This window comes from Rhamphochromis sp. 'chilingali', assembly GCF_963969265.1.
Source record: "Rhamphochromis sp. 'chilingali' genome assembly, chromosome: 13".
Taxonomy (NCBI): domain Eukaryota; kingdom Metazoa; phylum Chordata; class Actinopteri; order Cichliformes; family Cichlidae; genus Rhamphochromis; species Rhamphochromis sp. 'chilingali'.
In genome coordinates this window covers 21,289,642-21,312,148 of record NC_137940.1, presented here as the reverse complement: position 1 = coordinate 21,312,148, position 22,507 = coordinate 21,289,642, and the positions used below count along the sequence as shown (strand labels likewise).

The window sequence follows — 22,507 nt, the reverse complement described above, 5'->3', positions numbered from 1 at the left end:
GACTAATAAAATAATTACTCCTAGCTACCCCTGCCAATCTGTCAGAGTGTAGCCCACCCCTCGCCTTAAGGTAGCTGGGGTAGGCTCCAGTGCCCCCACGACCCTGATAAGGATAAGCAGATGCATGGATGGAAAATTACTGCTAATAATATGCAGAAATGAAGTTGATGTGAATTTAATGGTAACATAAAAAAAAGATAATTTAAAGCAGTCTTGCATAATTTGAAAAACCCCCACATCTTTTGAAAGTCCTTGAAAAACCTGGGGCATTTTGATTCAGTGTGTGTAATGATAAACACATAAAAAAATCAAAGATGAGATTAACTTGAGGCGTTTCTTTTCCAAAAAGTTACAATCTGAACTTGTCAGTTGCGTTCTTTTTCTTTTGGCTCCTCCCTTTAGCGGCTGCCACAGCGGATCATCCATCTCAGCCTATCCCCAGTATCCTCCTCTGTCAGACCAGCCATCCTCACATCCTGTTCCTCTGCATCCATTAACCTTCACTGTGGTCTTCCTCTTTGCTTCCCGCCCGGCGACTTCATCTTCAACATGTTTTGTCATATCCACGATCCTTCTAAATAGTCATCTACTTTACGTGGCTCCCAGTTTGTTGCCTCCTGTCACTAGCTCAGTGTTGCTTTGCTCATAAAAGGGTCCCGACAGACGAGCCGCTGTTTGACTAACTTTACTAACATCTCTTTGAGCTGTTGTACTACTGCTTCTGTACAAAATGTCTGCTGTTTAACAGCCATTTTCTTCTCTCTCTGTCCTGCTGTGATTACATCCATGTCTAGAGCCACGACTAGTCTATACAGAGTAAACCACAATTAGAGCCAGGTGATGTGGAGACTGCACTTTCAGTCATTTGCATTTGTACAAAAGGTACAAAAGGCTTTTTCAGTCCTTAGGCAGAACTTTGATGCTGTCACTTCAGGGCTCTGTTTCCTGAATAGCCAAAAAACTGCTGACAGCATCATTCAGTTTGGCGTGTGTTGGTGGGTGACCTATAGCAAAGGTCTTGGCCCTTCGTTAGTCTATCAGCAACCCCTATTATCTCTGCTGTGAAGCTCTCATACCTCTCCCTATGAGTATAAGTAAACTAAAGCTGCTTAACAACAACGACTGTAACATTGAATTGAATGGCAGACAAAATAAATAATAACGGTAAAACTCCTTGTGCAGTAGCTGCAGTATGGAGTTACTGCTGTGGATGACATCTATATTATACGACAAGGGGAGGGAGATTCACAACTGTGATTAAGTGTGAACAGAACACCTCCCACACACACCCCCACACTCTCTCTTTCTCTCTCTGTCTCATAGACATCCCCCCCCCTCCCTCTCTTTTATAAATACACACACACAACACATGCACACACTCTGCTATATTAACGGAAAGAAAAGGGCTTTATATAGCCACACACGCACCTCTGTTTTAATTAGCGGAAAAAGGAAACACACACGCTCAGAGACGGCAGTGTAGCGGGGACAAGGGGATGACTGACAGCTGTATGTGTGTTCGTGTGTGGAGGCAAAATTCAAGCTGAGTATATTTGAGTTGTTCTGTTGGCAGGATGTGTTTGAGTGTGTGTGTTTGCACTCGCTGTGTGTGTGGTCTGTCTGTGTGGGGCTCTCAGCGTGATGTCTGCGTGCTAACTAAATAAGTGCCTCTTGAGAGGAGGGGACGGCGGGTGGAAGGTGGAGGGGTCCTTGGCAGTACAATAAGGCATCGAATGTGTGTGTGTTTCTCTATACATTCAAGTTTATCCTTGAACACACGTATAATTCCTGGACGACTGAATAAATTCCTCTTTGCAGGGAAAACAAATGGCATCTTTTCAGCTAAACATTTGTTCTAACATTGAAGGGATTTTTTTTTAAGAATACTTACAGGCTTCTAATAAAGGCTTAAATTTGGAGGTTTTGAGTTTTTGGCTGTAGGGAAAGCACGACAGCAGGCTGGATACGGGGCTTTGCTTTAAAAAGCACTGATGGCATTTTCACAACCTGTGAAAAGTTCACCTTAGATTGTTTAATTTTCAGTAGAGAACAAAGACAACGCCGTTTGTTTGAACCAGGAGACCAACCCTCCCTATCAGACGTTCAGTTCTTTCTAAAATCCATCTCAAAGCGTCGACTTTGTGTATGAAAACACTGCGGTGGCGTTTCTGTATCAGTTTCAGCAGCGCACAGGTCTGCATGTATGCAGTCAGAGTAACAGAGCAGAAAGGCACTCAGAAGCTGCATGTGTCTCTAACGATGCACCCACTGAGAAAAGGAACTTGTTGGAATGCTTTTTGTTACAAAATATCTACACCCCTTTGCAATTAGCTTACACCTGCTGGTTACATTGTTGAGAGGCTGCTCACACTACTGTACATTAACCTCTGATGTATTGACTTTGCCTCACTGCTTTGCTAGTTGATCCTGGCAGCATCTCCTCCATCACAGAACCAGGATCATGTCTAATTTCCTCACAGCAACACGTTAACTGTTAAATTGCTAAAGCTGGGTAAGCAGAGCTTCTTTGTACACAAGAAATGTAAATGGTACAGTCTTGTGTTACACTAAAAGAAATCCAGTAATATGATCTGATTGAACAAGTAACTAAATAACTGACTGCTGTGAGTGACACATTACTCAATACAACGAAAGCGTTAACATCGGTCTCTTTTGCTTTTGAGCTGCTCAGCTCATTAAAAAAATATGATTGTTTTGAAGAAACAGCAGAAAAAAAACAACTTTGGGCACAAGATGCTTTTCAGCTTCTATTTCACAATCTTACTCAAATTTATTGCTCCCAAAGTGATCTCATAAAAACCTCAAAGCCACAGATTTTATTAGAAAAAAAGTTTTTTATGGCCGACCAATACAGGATTTTTAAGACAACACCAGTGCCAATATTTGGTGTAGGTATTTTATTTAAGGTGGACATGAAAAACATGTAAATCAGTGTAATAGATTTACACTTTAAAAATATGATATTTAGATCAGTGCTGTCAGCGTTATCTCTTTTAAATGGCGTTAAGCGAGTTATTGCGGATCGCCCCACGCAATCCGCGATAGCTCGCTAACAGAAATTTGCCACGTTAATGCGGTTATGGCGTTAACGTCATTTTAACGAGATTAACGCTGACAGCACTCATTTAGATTTATCTCCTAATAATTTTTTTTCTTTCAGACATATGAAACAAACAGATTTACTTAACATTAGTTCTGTGTTATTTATATACTTGTTTATATTCTGCCTGAATCAGTCTGGCTGTTTCTCCTGTCTCTTCTCCTTTTTAACCTGAACCATGAAGTAATTACCAAAAAATTCTAATTCTTTGAAACATTTGTATTTCTTACACAAAGTCAATCTTACTTTTACTGTTTTTACTCACTTCATTTTATCTTTTCTTTGGTTTTTTTATCACTTTTATCAACTCATGCATGTCATAGTATAAGGCCCTTTTATTTTAACTGTGTTATTTATTTTACACTTTATCATGCTGCTGTCTATCTATCTAATTGAACCTGACAAATTCAAAGTTGTGTGCTTCTTTTTTCGTTCATGGTACAAATGTCAATGAAGTTTCAGTGTTGTGCTGCAAAACAGGATCGATTGTACAGGGTAACTTTGTAGTAGAAGGTAATTTCATTTGCAGTGTTTCACAAAGCACAACAAATATTGATAAACACACAAACTGTTCCTGTGGAGTTTGAATGGTATCAAAATACAGTTTAATGTAGTTCAGTGAAGGCTAAACTGGTTAGTCTGTAGTACTGTTGTACAGTTTACATTAATTCATATTGATGGACTGGTGCAGCGCAGGCTGTGGTCTTCATGGTCAACGTTAAACTGAGGCAGAGCAGGGCATCTACTGATCGGAAGGTTGTTGGCTCAACCCCTGGATCGAATATCCTTGGGCAAGATCCTAACCCCAAGTTGCTCTCCGATCAGAAAAATAATAATATTGTTTTCCGTGCTTCGATCTGGCTTAAACTAAATTTGATTGTATTGACAAATAGAAAATGATGTGGAGAGGGAAGTGCTAATAACTTGTTCATAATCTAATTTGATTACTGCTTGAAGACTATTTTGGATGTCCTACATCAGCGGTCCCGCCATTGTAATGTCAGACAATATTTTCACGGACCGGCCTTTAACGTGTCGCGGATAAATACAACCAAATAAAATGATACGACCGAGACAAAAACTGTGTTATTTTGTAAATATAATAATAAATGTGAATTCACTGTGTAATTGTGTAACTTCATTAGCAGCGTCCTCCTGAAATGCGCCAACAACACTGACAGTAACATCCTCCCCTCTGCCCCTTAATGCTCTGTGGTTGCTATGGTAACGCCTAAATATTTCTTTCAAAATAAGACGCACGACTACAACACGGGAAAAGACCCAGGGAAACCGAGTTAACGATAAAAACTCTGAAAACCATAAATTTCACAGCCGAGCCTCAACTCTCGCGTACCAAGCGATTCACGGTACCAGTACCGGTCCGTGGCCCGGGGGTTGTGGACCGCTGTCCTACATGACATCCTTAGTTATAGCTCCTTGTCTCGCTTCCTCTCTGTCTGTCTGTCGCTGCCTGCTACCGTAAAACGTGTTAACGGATAAGCTGCATCTGCACAGGTCGCCCAGCAGAAATATCTCAGCAGCATCACCGGTGCCAGTGCTGGCCTTCGTCCCGGACGCTGACAACCACAGGGCTATAAAATGAGCAGAGACCTAAGTGACTTCACAGGTAAGCTGTGTGCATTTACACTGCGGCCAAAAGCACCGCTGCAGTGTTTCACACCGCGGTGGCAACGACGAGCGAGCGTGTGACACAAAAACACAAAATCCACAGTGGTGTCGGTCTCTTTGCTTAATCAGAAGATAACAACACCTCAAAGTTTGGTGTGTCTATTTCTCACTCCTCTCTCACCTATTTGCTTAAAGCACTTTGGCTGTTTCTTGTGTTTATTCCCAATAAACACATTCTTCGCTGTGAAGAAAAAGTGTGAAAGCGGCGTAAACCGTAAACGAACACTTCTTTCTTCCACCTCGACACGTCTTCCTGTTGTCTCATCAGGCCAGCCCGGTCATATTTTCCTCCTCATTTTCTTTTTCCTCTCCTCCTCATCCCACATTCTTTGTCTCTCTTGCCTCTCTATGCAGTTTAAGTCTAAATCAGGGGATTTGGGGGTGTTAAGAGCTGAGGTGTAAAACACCGGCTGGCTCTCTGTAAGCTCCTAAGAGGAGAAAATAATCCAACACAAAGTCTTTTTCTCAACAGCAGCTCTCCTCCCCCCTAATCACCCCATTAGCTGCCTCTTCCTCTCCCCTCTTTTCCTTGTGGCCTAATGCTGCCTCGTTAATAGTCAGTCATGGTTGTTTGACTGACTTTCTGAGCGTTTGTTTCTTCCTGTATTAATGTCCATTTAAATCATCAGTGATGCAGCGGCCTGCACGGGCAAAAGGAGGAAAAAAAGGACTCGGCATTCTGCTCTGATTGCAGGATGCCTTTTGTTCAATCAACCAATCACGCTTCATGTTTATTGATACTGAGCATTCCCATTAATCTTTGTGCCGCCTGTAATATGAAGGAACAGGAAAACGCTAAACAAATGGCAGAGGGAGAGGGACAGATCTTCTGTGTAGTCTCTCTGATGCATTTTCCCGTTCACTCTTCCTTAAATAACAAACTGTTGCGCACAGAAACAGAACAGAAAATGTTTCCTCTCACTTTCATATCTCTCACTCTCTCTCTCTCCATCTGCGCTGCTCTCTCGCCCATCTCTCTCATCTTCCTCCTCTCCTCTTCCACCCTCCACCCTCTCTCTCTTTTTTATATTCATAGGATTTTAAAATGTCTGTAATGGCCCTGGTAGATCAAAACACTCTTTCTCCCACTGTGTGTATATGTCTGTGCGGGTAAGCTTGTGTGTGTGTGTTTACGTGTGTGTGTGTGAGATTTGCATATCGTGGCTATGCTCTGATTGGCAAACTGGCAATGCAGAGCCCAGCGGGGCATTTTTTATTAAAAGGCCCAACGACACACACACAGACACACACACAGACACAGACACACAAAGTTAGGAACAGCCACTGGCCTGTATCAGAACCTAATGAATAATACTAAAGACCTAGCAGTAGGGGTTCTCCATGTATTGTTCTGTAATGCGAAGAGCTATAAAGATTTTTTTATTACCATATTTTTATGGGCAACAGACATGAGCTGTTATGGAACAGTCAGATATTTTATTACTTGTTTGGATCAGTTTTTTATTGTACCAAAGAAAGTTGCTCTGTAATTTATTATATTTTACTATTAAAGATGTTTAAAGATTAGCTAAAATGTTTTTTACCCAAATAGCTCGAGCACAGACACAGAGCAGCTTTCAGTAACGTGTTAGGAATGTGTTTGGCACAAGAAGGAAGTGGAAATAAGTCCAATTTTTAAAAAAATCTCAGCTGTACTTTGGACCAAATACAAAGTTCTGTAGGGTATTATGAGGAGCTGTCTACAGACCTATAATAGATATAAAGGGTGATCCATGCACTACCACTGCAGCAATATAAAATAGCTCTTTTTTATAGTCGAGCAGGCAATCCACTTTATTTGGCACCATGTGGGCACATAAAAGAATGAATGTACTTGCAGAACCAGTGGCTCCAACTAAATCTGATGAAATAATATCCTGAGATATAATGAACAGAAAGTGCTGCCATTAGTCAGCTGAAATGTGGGTTTTCACTTTTTTCTAGTCTGTGTATCACGACTGTAAGACATATGAGACGTCGTTAGTTTAACATGTCAGATGTGCAGCAGCAGCTTCAGATGCTCTCTCAGCCTCTGACCTCCACAAACTATTCAACTGTAAGCTGTAGTGGAAACAGCTTTAATGTACCGGCCCCGCAGGTATATCTTCTCTATCGACTCAGTACAGAAACTCTGGCTCCTCTACTTAAAGCTAACACTGATTGTTTTTGATTCATGTAAACTTGTTTGATAACTAAGTATTTAAAAGTATAATTTCCATTGATTGATTGGCTGTGCTTGCCCACTCACATATCAGCTTTGTAGTAAAGAAGTGCAATTTGAGTTTGTGGCCGTATTGTTAACTTAACTCCATTGGAGAGCTGAATATAATTAACCTTCCTGTTACGTTTGTTTCTCAGGAACACCAATGATCTTGACCCAGGGCATGTTTACTTATCCAAAAGGATCAGAAACGAAAACAATCCCAATAAACATTGTTTATCTCATTATTAACTCCATTACTAACCATTTCAATCAATATTTGCTGTAATGGTCTTCTTTACCTCTCACAGATCATGGCTCATTGGGGATAATTCACTTGTTTTGCATAAAAAATGTTTTAAAATTTTATTTTATAATTTAATTTTTTTTTATGTAGTGATGTAGATAAAGTAACATGTGACATCTCTGCTGTTCTGGGTCAAACTGACCTGCTGACTTAAGTAATGTATGAATAGTTCATATGTTAAATATTATAAATTAGTTAAATATAACTATGTTATAATGGGTATAATAATCTTAGTAGAACTGTTATATAGCTACAGTATAACATATTAACTGGAAATAGTGGACTTAATGATTTCATTTTGAAGGTTAATAGTTAATCAACTTAAAAAAAACCCGTGATGGTAGCAGGGACAAAAGCAATCAGGGTTTTGTTTTTTTTATTCTGTCAAATTATTTATGATTAAGATGCTGTACAGTCAGTACACCTGAGCTTTCCATGTGAACTGCCTGCTGCAGTGGAAAACAGTAAACTTGCACCAGTGAGGTGAAAGACAGTTAAACGGTCTGTAAAGCCCAGGGAAACTGCAGAGTCAGGTTAGAAATGCCTGTGACACCTTTCATATCATACAGTCACCTCATACTGCAATTTAATGCACTGTTAATATCACTTTTGAAAGCTTTAAAATAAGGTTTTAGACCAAAAGCTAGCACAGCAGTGTTTGAGGTGAACAATAATATAAGCTGCATGGACACGATTTGCATTTGTTCACAGAAAACTTAACATTATTCTCTTTAAGTCTGGATTACCAGCTGGTCTAAACAGGCAACGGTCCCGAGTCCCCCGGGTCCACTAAGCCTGCATGTTCACTGCCTGTCAGTTTTTGGTGAAATGATTAATTGAACCTCTGGGAATTCACACCATTCAAGTGCATTACAAATGAAGCAGCAGCATGACCTCAGGGTTATGTCAAAAACTTATTTTCTGTACAGCACTTTGTTCCTGTGCTGGGTATTTTAAAGTGCTTTATAAATAAAATTGGATTGGAAAATTGGATACTATTTTTAAAAAGCTTTTATTGATGGCTGCTATTTCTCAGTAAGGCTGTACTCAATCAAATTAGCAAAAGTAACAGTAATTATTCAGTTTTATTCCACATCGCTCTACTGATCACAGTGGATTTACATGAGGCAACCTTTACATTGGCTCTGCATCCCCCTGAATGTTTAGAGCCACGATCCCCTAATAACACATAAAAATCTGTTTTAATAAAATAATAATTGGTCAATATTGATAATTACAGTCTAAAAGGACTCGCTGTCTATTTTGCTTTCTCAAACACGTCTTCCACCACTGCCCATAATTATTTTATTAGAATGTCACACACTCTGGCTTTAGACTATGAATTTCATTCTTTGACTGTGTGAACCCGTGACACTGGCTACATGCTACCGCTGGCACTCTAAACCCCCTAAATCACTCTAGCAGAGGCTGTGAAAGTGCAGGGATTGACTGCCTGACCCCCCCCCGGTCAACGATCGCTAGGAGTTCGCTGTGCGTGTCGAGCGGTCCAGCCTCCACCGACTTGAACTGCGGACCTCGGATTCACCAGCCATGCGTGGCTTGAAACATTTTTGAATTAAAACAGCACTTTTATCTGACCAGCCTCTTGAAAAGTGTCTAATTTAAATGGTGTGAAGGAGAGAGGGAGTTGGAGGGGCCTTTACTTAGGGGCGAGATGACTGCACTCTGAGGGGCCATAATACACACCATCAGCCTATTATAGCGCCTGCAGAGATCACTGCAGCTAATCCAGTAAGCAGAGCTATAATGTTAATCCTCGGGGTAAACAGTTCATCTGAAATCATATTCCGTCTCTTATAAACAGCATCTTGAAATGACTAACTACTCATGTGGCATCCACATTAATTCACCCAATACGCTGTGTGCGCTCTCTCTTAGATTAAAGCACTCTGTGCAATGTTAAGCATTGCAGCCATGCACTTTAGACTGTTCCTGTACATCTCCACATAACATGACGCCGGCCCGGCACCTGCTACCTCGTAACAAACCTGACGGCGGTCTCAGCTGTTCTGAGATCCTGCCGCAGTGGCGAGCCCGGGCTGCAGCCCTCTCTCCTCTGTGATCTCTCTTATCACGGGGCGACTATTGCCGTGATGACACCCCGGCAGCGCCATCGTGGTGGGAGACCTCTCCCATGCTATTCGTCTTTAAGTATATTTCTCCCCAAGCATTCTCCGTATCCCTGCAGCCACTCGAGGCGAGTTTGATTCATGGAACTGTGCTCTTTGTTTCTAGAAGATGATTTTTATGATCGTTTTATTATCAGCACAAAGGCTGAATCATTTCATCTTCCTTCCTTTTTTTGCAGAGGCAATTAGTCGGCTTTATGAAACTCAAATAAATTAAAGCGTTAAAAAGCTTCCAGTGAGTCACAGGGAAGCTTTGAAATCACATGACGTGATACGCAATTGCTACTTTGCAGGGAGAAAAGACAAATATATAGCTACTGATATACTGAAAAGTTGTGCGCGTGCGTGCTCGTGTGTACATACCGCTCGGCCGCGAGTTGACAGGCAGCCTCGGGGAAAGAGGGGCCTGATGGGTATTATGCAAATGAAGCCAGCTGTTTGCTGCATTGGCAGACTCCTCATAACTCTCTTCTAGTTCTGCTGCAAGTGAGAAAATATTTTATCCCCCGCCGCCACTTTCTCCTGCCTCCTCTTTATTTCCTCAGAGAAGGTATTTCTATAGACTGTAATTTTATACACACCCTTCTCCCCACATTTCTCCATTACTCCCCTGCGTCTGCCCGGCCATCCATCTGCACTGTTACAGTAATGAATGTACAAACAGGGAAGGCTTCCTTAAGCATTTGTTGACTTCTGCAGTATACGTAAAGTAAATTGCTCCGTGGCTTGGAATACATAGCTTACTGAAAAACAAACAATAAACAGTGTTTTTAATGGCTGCTTCTTGTGTCACTTCACACACAAGTGGTGCCTTTCTGCTCACAACAGAAAAGATAAAAGCACAATTTTCTCTAAAATAAGGTGAAATTCTTGCTAGCTGCTCTCTACTCTTTAAGAGACACTTTGCTGCTTTCTTTTCAATGAGGAAGACGTGATTAAAAAAAAACATTAATGAAAATGTCATGGCCGAATATAGTGGGACGAGTCTTTTGCAGCACACCCCGTTGAGGCAATCACAGCAATCAAGTGTTTCTTGCAGAGAGACTTCTCAGCTTGACTCGTCTTGAGCAAAACTGCTCCACTTCTCTCATGTTTGATGGGCGGCAGACGGGCGCGTAGCCTTTAACTTGACCACGTGTGACAATTATTTCTGTCTTTATCTCCAGGAACAACTCTTCTTTAAAAGTTTTCTCTCTCTCTCTTTGGGTTAAACTCTGTCCCAGCGGGGTGGATTCGCTCAAAAAGGCTTTAGGGTTAAAGAAGCCAAACCTTCAACAGTCCAGCAGCCTATAATTTAACCCAACCTTTTAACAGCAGTGTGTACACAGAGCGATCGAAGTGTGACTTTACATGTGCAGACTGCCAAGGTATATTAACAAGTGCCAAAATATAATTGACGGAATCTTTATTGCTGTTTTAATTTTTTTTGTTCATCCAATCCAGTGTGTGTGTGTGTGTGAGAGAACAAGATTCCTCAAACATTTTACATATGGACACCCCTCACTCAACCACACAGCATAAGTAACCTGATATACAGTGGTTCACCTTTCGCGGCCTCGCTGTGTCACTGATTTTTTGTGTGTGTGCAATTTTTGCAATTTTGCATGCTTCTTCTTTTTTTATTTAACAGCGCATTGTGTTCTGTGTCCTGATTGGCTGTAGACCATTGTAAGTCAATCTCGTGCCGTGTCTCCTGTACAGTACAGAAAGCGTTCAGCTTGTCAAATTTACATAAATCTTCGATCGCTAGCAGAGTGACTCTGAAGTGCTGTACTGTTTGTTTGTAAGTTTTCTCCCTAACAAACACAACAATGCTGACGAAACGTTTTGCACCATCAAAGACACCTGTGGTAGCTCCCAGAAGGCAGAGGACGATGCTAACCATGGCATAAAATGTTGGAATTCTGGAGATGCTAAAGGAAGGTAGAAGCTACTGTATTTTTCGGATTAAAAGGCACATTAAGCGAAACAAAACAGTCAGATAAGTCAAACATTACCCAACTCATTCTTCTTGCTTCCTCTGCTCCCGTACCTTTGATTCATTAATGTTGAATTCTCTCGCAGCTGCTCTATTCTCATGTTCTGGACCCGAAAACAGGGTTTGATCTTTGGTTTCATTCTATAATACTGGACTTATTTTTCTACGAAGGTTTGAAAAGTGTATAAAATGTGTAGCGAGGGGTTTTACAGCCTTAAAACATCTATTAAAATTGTAAAAAATAAAGCTGGCTACTTCACACATTTCACCTATCGCGGGTTATTTTTAGAGCATAACTCCAGCAATAAATGAGGGACCACTGTATTTACTATCCCATCATGTTTCAGTCAACGGTCTCCTACACACTCGCTTGTAGTCGCTTCAGTCAGCCGACTAAAAGATGAGCAACCTAATTACTTCACATTGCTGGCAGTTATTTTGCTCTTTGTTGCCCAGATGTCACTCATTTTCTGGTCTGTGGATGCCAGTTGCTTCCCGCATACACACACGTGCATACTCTATTTGCCTTTATGTTCATGCTTTAACTTGCTTTTTTCTTTTTTACCTCTGTTTTGGTCTGCACCCACTCCTGAAGAAAATACTAGGGGCCTTTTAACAGCGCCACTGTATTCAGCAGCCAATCACAGACTCTGTTGTCCTCGTGTTTGAAACACTGGAACAGTCGAGTAATGTGGGTTTATTGTGGAAACTTAATGAGGGCAGTCAGATCGTTAAGCGCAGCTTTAAAAATGTCCCCTTGCTTTAGAGAGGCGGATAAGTGCTGTTCAGATTGGTAAGAAAAGCTACATGTAAACCACCACAGCTAAAGCTTAATGTCGACACAACAACCATTTCTACCCATAGCAGGGGGATTTTAGTACAATGACTCCACAAACACTTGCTAATAAATCAGCACAGCTGCTGCTGAATCGCACCGGCTTATCTTCCTCAAAGATGCTTAACGTAGCAAATTAATATGCAAATTGGCATATGACAGTAACACACACCAGTTTTACAACACGAGATCCACCAGCGGGGCCATTTTGACCTCGTCCTGCAGCAACAGCAGTGACGGCACAGATGTCAATTCTTGAAGAAGTTCAGTTATTAATTTCCATCTAATTGCTATAATTATAAGTAAGATTTGTAAGTAATGTTTTACATTTTAGGGATTTAATTCGTTTTAAAACGATTTAGATGATTTCATTACTGATTGTAGAGGTATGTATAGTTTATAATTCAGTACAAACAACACAGTACCTGACACATGTAGACAATTAAGTTTTAGCAGAAGAAGAAAAGTATGGAATTGTTGTTCTTTTAAAACAATGAGTCATATTCAGTTAAGCTAAATTAAAGAAGGTATTAAAAACAGAGCGCTCACTGTGAAACAGATTGAGCCGGTCACGTGCCTACATTTCACAATCGACTTCACAGTTGGCTACAGCAAAATAAGAAACACGTTAATTTAATTTAATATATTCATTCTTGCAAAAGCGCAACAGCGACACTTTATAATTTCGTCCACATCTGCCTGCTCTTTCAGCCAGACCTCTCTCATCCACGATTCACACCGCTCTGTCTCAGTCTGCAGCCCGTCCAGTCCATCTGATCTACTCCAGATTTCACCCATCTGGCCTCTCTGGCTCATGCTGTAGCCGTCTTTGTATCTAAATGTGTGTAACCTGTATGTTTTGGCAAACAGGGATTTACATTAATCTCTATGGCAGGGGTGGGAAACTCCAGTCCTCGAGGGCCGGTGTCCTGCAGGTTTTAGATCTCACCCTGGGTCAAAACACCTGAATCACATGATCAGTTTGTTACCAGGGGCCCGTTCTTCGTACGTCGCTCACTACATCCAAGATCAAATGACACATCCAAGACCAAACCATCGCGCTAACCGTGAGCTCGCTAATCCGGTTCCCCGAACACACCTGCTGTTGACGATTAGTACAGCTGGACGCAGTAATGTGACATCACTGGGTGTCGTAAAAGGGGCTACGCATCGATAGTGGAAACATTGATCGGCAACCCTCTGATTGGTCGGCGAAAATGTCGACGGAGCGCGCTCGGTATTTTTCGGCAGCAGAGCAAGAACTCTTGAGTGAGGGATTTCAGGAGTTTCAGAGTTTAATCAGAACGCAAGGGAACACTGCAAAGGCTGCAAAAGCAAGGAGCGAGGGCTGGCAGAAAGTTGCTGACAAATTAAACTCGTAAGTAATTTAATAATAATAATAATAATAATAATAATAATAATGGATTGGATTGATATAGCGCTTTTCAAGGCACCCAAAGCGCTTTACAATGCCACTATTCAGTCACTCTCACATTCACACACTGGTGGAGGCAGCTACGGTTGTAGCCACAGCTGCTCTGGGGCAGACTGACAGAAGCCAGGCTGCCATATCGCGCCATCGGCCCCTCTGGCCAACACCAGTAGGCGGTAGGGTAAATTTATCATATCACACTATATTATCCAATATTATATTACATTATATTATATTATAATATGTTATATTATATCCCCTTTCACATTAGAGCCACAACAGGACCCACTAGAACATGGGAACAGGTAAAAGTGAAATATAAGAATATTCTACAGAATGGTAATATTTATCACTTATATTGCTTTTCGTCTCTTGGAAAGAGACCCTGGAATGATCTGTTTGTTTATAACAGCAACCAAGAAAAGGGCAGAGCAAAAAAAAGACAGGTGGTGGTCCTGCACCCCCTCGTCAACAAGTTGGTTAAGTGAATAATACCCTCACGGGAAAATCGATATCTCTCTATGAGCACACTGTCGCTGAGCTAAAGGATCCTGTCTGTCCCGCAATGTACACTGAATTCTGAAAACTCTCCTTATCAATCTTGCACCTTCCGCAATGGGTGGCTCGCGTATACGGACAGGATATGGCTGCGACAGACTTCCCAAATCCACCTTCGCTTTTATAGCCGTGGTCTCTCATCTTGATTACACAAAGTAATTTGCAATTGCTACTCTGAAATATGAATTACATCTGTAATAATCACATACATGTGATAGAATGTTAATAGTACATTTCCCTTTTTTAGGGAATGACCTGTATGTATCTGTGTGAAATCAATAAATGGATCAGGTGCTGCATTATCTTTAGTTACATTGATAATATTTATTTATGGTGAAACAGTGGTGGAATATCGCTGTTGCTTTCGTATACATGAAGCGGACATACCTGCGTGGCCGCGATCTAATCCTGTTTACATAAAGTAAACCTGCTCCCGAGCAGGTTTACGCTTAAGGCTCTGTTGCTATGACAGCAAGTCCCGGATGAGCTTCGGGGAACCGAACGATCCGGGATCACGCGAAATCGTCAACAATCTAATCCAGCTAACTTACTTAGCGAGGTACGAAGAACGGGCCCCAGGCCTCTGGAGAACTTCAGGACATGTTGAGGAGGTCATTTAGACATTTGAATCAGCTGTGTTGGATCGGGGATAGATCTAAAATCTGCAGGACACCGGCCCTCGAGGCCTGGAGTTGCCCACCGCTGCTCTATGGGGTCGAAATGATGGTGTCAACATTTTCAAACAGTCATAGTTCTTTTTCGTTTTTTTGGCCAACACCTCAAAGTTCACTATGTGATACATGAACCCATTTTAGGAGCAGTCATGAATTATGTCTGTGGGGTTACATAATGTGGTAGATTTGATAAGTTACCAGCAGGATCTAAATGCAGCGTCTAAATGTTCCAGGTTACCTCTCGGGGGATGATTTGACTCTTTTCACTTTGCTGAAAAATATCGTTTTGTTCAAGATTATCAAGAGTTTTGATACGTGAAAGCACGAGTGACAGCAATTTTAGGATAATCATAAACTCCCTGCACTTGTGCTGTGAAGATTGATATTTGAAAATTTTGAAAAATTAAATTTCTGTTATTAAACGCAGAGTATCCCATCTCGATGTGGACTCGATGGCACCCACACTCCTCAACTGCTTTGGATGCGGCCGTGACCCTTTGCTGTGGCCCATTCAGCACGAGAGCACATTGGGGTGAGTGTTTTCCTCCGATCGGGAACGAGCTGCTGCAGAAACATAAAGAACGTTGACTGTAGTGCAGAGAGAGAGCGAGGCAGGGATGTCGCAGACGGTCCATCAAAAGTCAGTTTAAGCAGCTTCTCGGGCTGACATCAATTTTTATAAATGTGCATTCCCGCGCTCCTTTTATCAAGCCACTGTGTTATATAAAGGCAGAATCTTTTCATCCAAAAAGGCATAAATGAATGCATTCTCTGAGAGCCGAATTGATTTGGTTGGTGTTAGCCTCGCAGTGATTACTGACTGGAGGTCTTAGTCTACCCTGCTTCTTATTTACCGCTACATTAGCGGCGAGGCGCCGCGTGCACCTCCACACGCGCCTCACGGAAACACCACAGCGGGCCTTCAAATCAGTGTGAAATTACATCAGCGCCATACTTTGAACTACATGTAAATGAAAGTTGTCACAGTGCTGTTGGAAATGTCACCTGTCACCTCCATGTTTACCTTCTTGCAGTCTTGCTTGCAGGGCCTCACAGACGCACTTGTGTATCCACTTGACTTGAACATTGTTTACCCGAACAAGAATGCAGACTGGAAGCAGCTGAATGTCAGCGCCGTGACAGCTTGAGTGGTTTTTGAGGAGAGAAGACAATTCTTTCCTAAATACGATAGTGTTTTTGTTTAAGGATAGTGAGCCAGCGGGAAACTGCACATGCAGGGGAATTATTAAGGACGAAGGTTTTAAAGGTGCCTTCAAATGAAAAGTCAGTGCAATAAATTTTCCTGTTTAGTGTTATCAAAGAAGAATCTGTTGGTTTAAACAAATAAAAATAAACAGCTTTTATGATGGCTGTTTTGTCGCCATCTTGAGGCACCAAATTGCTTCGAAGACAACCGACTGAGCGCTCGCACACCTGCTCCACGTCTTTGAAGCAAGCAGTTCAAAGGAAATATGGCTGCGCGTTCACTGCACACAGTCACTTTGTCACTTTGGTTGTGCTGCTGTCTCCAGTCACTGTTTTTCTTTGTGTGACTGGAGCGTGAACCACCAGATGCTTGTGGTTTAAAATAGGGTGTTTAGCCCTGCAAAGGTGTCCCTGTGTATCACTTTACTGCGTTTATCGAGCTGTTTTTTGTGTAAATTTAACAAGTTTCAATCAAATTTTAGCGCAGCTAAGTGGGTGGCAAATGGGCTTGCAGCCATTACCTTCTTATTTCCCTCCTTATCTCCGTTTACTAGCACACAATCTCAAAAGTTCAGTCACAGCCAATCAGCTACGCAGCCACCAACCCTTCCCATCTCAACTTTCCCCTCCCGGCAGGCTCGACGCGGCGCCATTGCAGCAGTCTTTGGTATCATTTAGCTGCCTCTCCAGAGAGTCTGACGCAAACATTCGGGACTGCAGCAGGTGATGTGTCAGCATTTCTGAACGAGCACGTTGTGAGCTTACAGTATGCTTGTAATTGTGCAAACTGCTTCACAGCCTGTGAAAGTAGCCCAATGTGTAGAGCTATATTTAATATATACATATATGGACACAGGTGACAGTTTGAACGCAGGCTCCTCTGTCATAGTTTATTTCCATGTGAGACGGGACACCAGAGTAGCCCGCAGTCTTTATGCTTAGTAAAAATCTTTCTATGTATGTTTGAAAACCTGTCACGTCGCGTGAATCGTAACTTCGTAACTTGAACTCTGAGCGGTTTGTTATGTTATTGTTGGCTGTTATTTGGCTGCATGTTTATGTGATGAGGCTACAGCAGTAATGACTCAACGTAACAATATCTCAAAGCGGATCAATCCAAAGTGAAACCATGCAGCGCCTCGCTGTGAGCTGCTGACAACAACTAACAGCATGTGTGTGTGCGACCAGAGGTAGATTTAAGCCTACTGTAACTGTTAGGAACAGATCAATAGTGTTATCACTCTCTCTGTCTCTCTCTCCCTCTCTCTGCTTACTCTCGCTCTCTCTCTTTCTATCTCTCTCGATCTTTCGCTCGCTCACAAACACACGCGTGCGCGTCCGAGCGCACTTGGAGATAAAGCGCGCTGATCGATAACTCTATAGTGCTAACAGAACACTTTCAAAGCAGTTTAAAGGTTTATTGCACACACTCAACAACACAGCCATGACTCTAATATCGAGGATTTCCAACACATTCATTACACCTGAACTCATTTGAAAAATGTTCCATGAAAAATCAGCTTTAAGGATCTCTTTCACTGGAAACACATTAAAGATTCTGCTGCTACACTGTAGCCAAAGTTTCGGTTCGTACACCAATCAAAAGGCACCAAAACGGACATCTTTCCCCCCCCCTCGCTTGCTGGCATGAAACGAGCAGCGGGATTCTTCGAGTCTTTCATTTGCTTTTTGGTTCAGTCCTCTGATTTGCTGCTATTTTGCTGTTTAAGCTGCAGAACGCATCCAATAACTCATCTAACCAGAACAAATACAGCGATGATAAGGTGCTGTAATCAGTCAGTCATTGTCTTTCTCTATCCCCTCTTTCCTCTTTCTGCCCACCCTCCTTCCCTCCCTCCGCCGCCCCGTGCTTCACATCATCAGTCTCCCCTTTTTTCCTCTTGTGTCACCCCTCACCCCCACTCCCCCCTCTCGGTTCGTATTGAGTTTGCATTCTGCTTCCAATAAACTCTCGTCAGGATAAATATGAGAGGAGTGAAAAACAAAAAAAAAACAAAAAGAAAAAACTAAACAGAAAGCAGGCGATAACGGAGCATCCATGGATGTGTGGGAGAAAACAAAGTGAAAGAAACACTCATGGCCATGAATGTACTCTCTCTCTCTCGCTCTCTCTCAGCAGCCATAAGAAAGTGTCGAAAGTATATTTTAATTCCCTCCTTCTCTCCCCCTGCTTTCTCCTTCTCTGTGCCATATGCTCAAAGCTCCATCTTGGGCTCATTTGCAGCGCTGCACACACACACACACACACACACACGCACACACACACACAGACACACACCAGCTCTATCAAAGCAGAGGAACAGCTGGCTTGCTCGATATGGATGACTACTCGCCTGTCAACTACTAGTTTCACATAGCACGCACACGCACGCACACACACACACATAGAGACACATGCACATCATCATCAAGTCCTGGTTCTGTTTGGAGAAGGCGAGCGAGCGAGAGATTCTGGTTTTGTCGGGACAATTAGCCAGTGTGAATATTCACCGAGATAATATTTAAGGAAATATTACAGGAGACTGGAATGTAATCAAAAATTGCAAACACGCACTCAGGCTCATGACATCAGAAGCAAAATGACAGTATGTGTCGCTGTTAACGGTCTCACACAGATGCTCATGAATAATTTTATGTGTCAAGTTAGGAGGGGTCTATTTTACTATACACTCTCCAGGACAAGTAGTGCTGCGGTATAGAGCCATTAGTGTGATAACTTATTTTACAGTTAGCATCAGTATTTGTCTAATACAGTGGTTCCCAAAGTATTTTTGCTGGGCCCCCCTTTATTTTACAAGAAAAATCCCCCCCCGCACACACACATCCTCCAACCACACACACCCATATTTTGCTCCATTGCGGTTTAGTTCACACCTCAAACATTTAGTAAACAATTAAGCAAATACAAGTAATCTGCAATAAATTACAGGTAGTAAGAAAATAAACTACTAACTCTTTTACGCTACGTCCGCACCTACACGGTTATTTTGAAAATGCAGCTGTTTCGTCCACACGTAAACGGCGTTTCGAATCACTGAAAACGGAGATTTTTAAAAACTCCTTTTTTGCGTTTATGTGTGGAGAGGAATACAGAGTTCGTCACGCAACGCCAAAGGTATGTGCCTTTTTCATGTCATGCTGTGCGCCACGTTATTGTTTACGTGAGATGAACTGCAGATTGTCAGATTAACAGTATTTTGTCTCTATCTGCAGTATTTACAGGCTTACATATAAACACGCAGTTACTGTCCCTCTATTTACAAAGGCAGAGGCGTCACGGTGTAATTATTTTACACGTAGTTGTTTTTTTCCTGTGTAATAATGTTCAACATTGCTGTCAATACATTTTTCAAAAATGTCTCTCTGTGCAAAATGGGTTTAAAAACATAAACAACTGTGGGATACTGTTTGTCTGTGATTTAGACAAATCGTGGCAGGATCAGCCTGATGTTATTTGTATACCGCTGTAACTTTGCTGTATAAAGAGCTAATATCTCCAAAATGTCAGGAGTAGTTAGTCATTACAACAAGTGTTTGTGAACTAAAAATCAAGAATGTGGGATGCTGTTTGTCTGTGATTTGAAGAGCCCAGCGCTGCTCCTGACGAAGGGAAAACCAATTCTGCAGGGAGACCTACCTCGGCACTTGTGCAGGTGAAGCCAAAGGGAAGATTTGCTTCACCATATTTTCTAGTCTTTGGCTTGATTAAATGAAAACTTGTTAAACAGCATTGCATCCATGTGATTTACTAGTTTAAAATTTTTGTATGTTGCTACTAGAGATGGCACGATACCACTTTTTTATGTTCGATATCATAAATTTGGATATCTGCCGATACCGATATGAATCCGATATAATGTTTTTTAATCAACAAAACTGATTTTTTTAAATATCTTGCTGCATTTTGTATAAGTTCATACTCAAGTTTAAAACAACAACTACACTAAAGCTATTCTGTTATACCTGTATGCAAAAAAAATTATTTCATAGTTCAGCAATACTGATCAATCTAATAAACTTAAACCTACACCATCCTCCTTATTCTGGTATTTTAAAGAGTACTTAGCGTAAATATTAAGCAACCTAACTAATAGGGTTCCAACTCCCAGCAACAACAAAAATAAATAAATAAAAAATAGGGAACCACCCCTCACGCTCCACCTCATGATGCTTAATCAACGTAATCAACCTTAATTTGATGCAGTGTGAAAAAAAATGCACAGAAATCAATTATTTTTCAAGAAATATTAAATAGATTCAACATCTTTCTTCAACAAAATTGCAGACTGCACAGATGGTACCTTCCCAAAGGAAAAAGTACTATAGCTTACTAGGGTATATATATTAGACTTAATAGTCACTATATACAGTAATTGACTTCTATTCATTTTACATCAGATTAAAACTTTGGGTGTAAGATTCAGATAATTATTTATTAAAAGCTCGACATTTTAAATGAGAATAAGAAAGAAAAGTATGTCTTTGTGCCCCCTTTTCCCTGTTAATGCCCTATCGGCCCCCCTGGCTAAACTTTGCTAGATCCGCCCCTGCACAGTTACCAGCCGTCAGCTACGTAGAAAAAGATCCTCGAGTAGAAAGTAATATTAAATACATTCTAACAACAGCTGATCAAGCTTAAACGTGCTGCTGTTGTTCAGCCGCTGGTTTCCTCTTTCTGGTGCAAAGTGGGCCAAAAGCAAACTAGAGACACGGACTCGCGACAGAAAAGCCGATCAGCTGATCGTTAAGCAGTTTCATGATTGAAGTAGCAGCAAGAAGAGGCAGTCGCTCCATATATCGCTCGTTAAGCTTAACGCAGGAATGCTTTACAAACATTCAGAGATGGACTTACACACTTGCTTTACTTCTCTCGGGATAACTTTGTCGGAGATGAAATGCCGGGTTGCTAGCGAAGCTCCAAATGCTATCCAGACCACCGACAGGTCCCGCATGCCACAGCCGCTCTATCACGTGATGCATACTGCTCCGACGTGCTAACGTTCTGAGGCGAGTTACGGCGTGTTGCAAGTTTTGTGAGGTGCTTTCGTGATATTTAATGGATCGGATTACATTTTTTATTTTTCTCCGATATCCGATCCAGTCATTTAGGTCAGTATCGGACCGATACCGATACGTAATATCGGATCGGTCCATCTCTAGTTGCTACAAAGTTCAGCATAAACAGGATATGGTCTGCTGGCTTCAGTCGCCGTGACAGTGATTATACAAAGGTGGTTATTAAAGTTGTACATTTTCCAGAAATACAGGGCAAATTTCAAAGATTAAAGATGAAAATTTCTGAGGAAAAAAAGTGACAATTTTATGAGAAAAATATTAGCAAACTTACTGATTTCAAATTTACAAGATTAAAATTGTAAATTTGCATTAAAAAATTGACACATTTAAAAGAAAATGTATTAGGTTAAAGTGATCATTTCAAAAGAAAAAGGTTTGATTAAAACGGCAAATGTAAGACAGAAACTGTGGACATTTATGGCTTAAAGTGGGAAATTTACGAGATTCAATTGTAAGTCAAGAAAAATCAGGTATTGAGTTCAAAAATAGGAATTTCTTTCCATTTTAACCTTGAAAAGTGAAACAATATGACACTGACTGCAAAAAACTATGTTTCCATTCTTTGGCATGAATCTGTCATTCAGACACGTATTTATTTATTTTCTCTGCCTTCTGTGGCCCTAATGCTGCTGTATAGTCACCATGTTGCTGTGAATCACTGTTGTTCAATTAATCTTGTTGTCATTAAGACAACATAACGTTTGACTGTAATTTTAACACCATTATTAGAGCATCAGTGATACATTTAAGGTTGTGCTGTAGTGACTAAGACCTTTCACCTGTTTTATTTGAGGTGCAGTTAAACGGCAAGAAATTCAAACTGGTAAGGAGGCTAACATAATTTTATATGACGTTAATATGTAGCAATATTTAGGTGTCCTAAGCGTTTATTTTATACAGCAGTTAAACTCCTTCAACTTGCTTAAAGACCACACGGGGAAACAGTTGCTATACGATCCTACATTTCACATGGATCCTCTTCAGGGAGGAAATTAGGAATACTGACACTTTTTTCCACAAAACTGGTTTTTGTGTTGGTTTGTTATCTTGAACATAACCTGCTCCGGAAGTAAAAAGTAGAATTGGGCTGAAAGATCTATTGCTTTATCACCTATTCAGGTTGTAAATCGTGTTTTTAAAAAGTAACTAAGTAATTAATTACTTTTGAAAATAAGTAATCAGTAAAGTAACGGGATTACTTTTTTTGGGGAAGTAATTAGTTACTGATTACTTTTTTCAAGTAACTTGACCAACACTGGT

The 22,507-nt window shown here is 41.2% G+C and overlaps 1 protein-coding gene across 4 annotated transcripts in view; it reads right to left on the bottom strand.

The window, feature by feature from the left end:
* Positions 1–22,507, bottom strand: part of aff2 (AF4/FMR2 family, member 2) — a 209,306-nt gene that overhangs the window by 116,461 nt on the left and 70,338 nt on the right. The gene's annotated exons all lie outside the window — the stretch shown is intronic.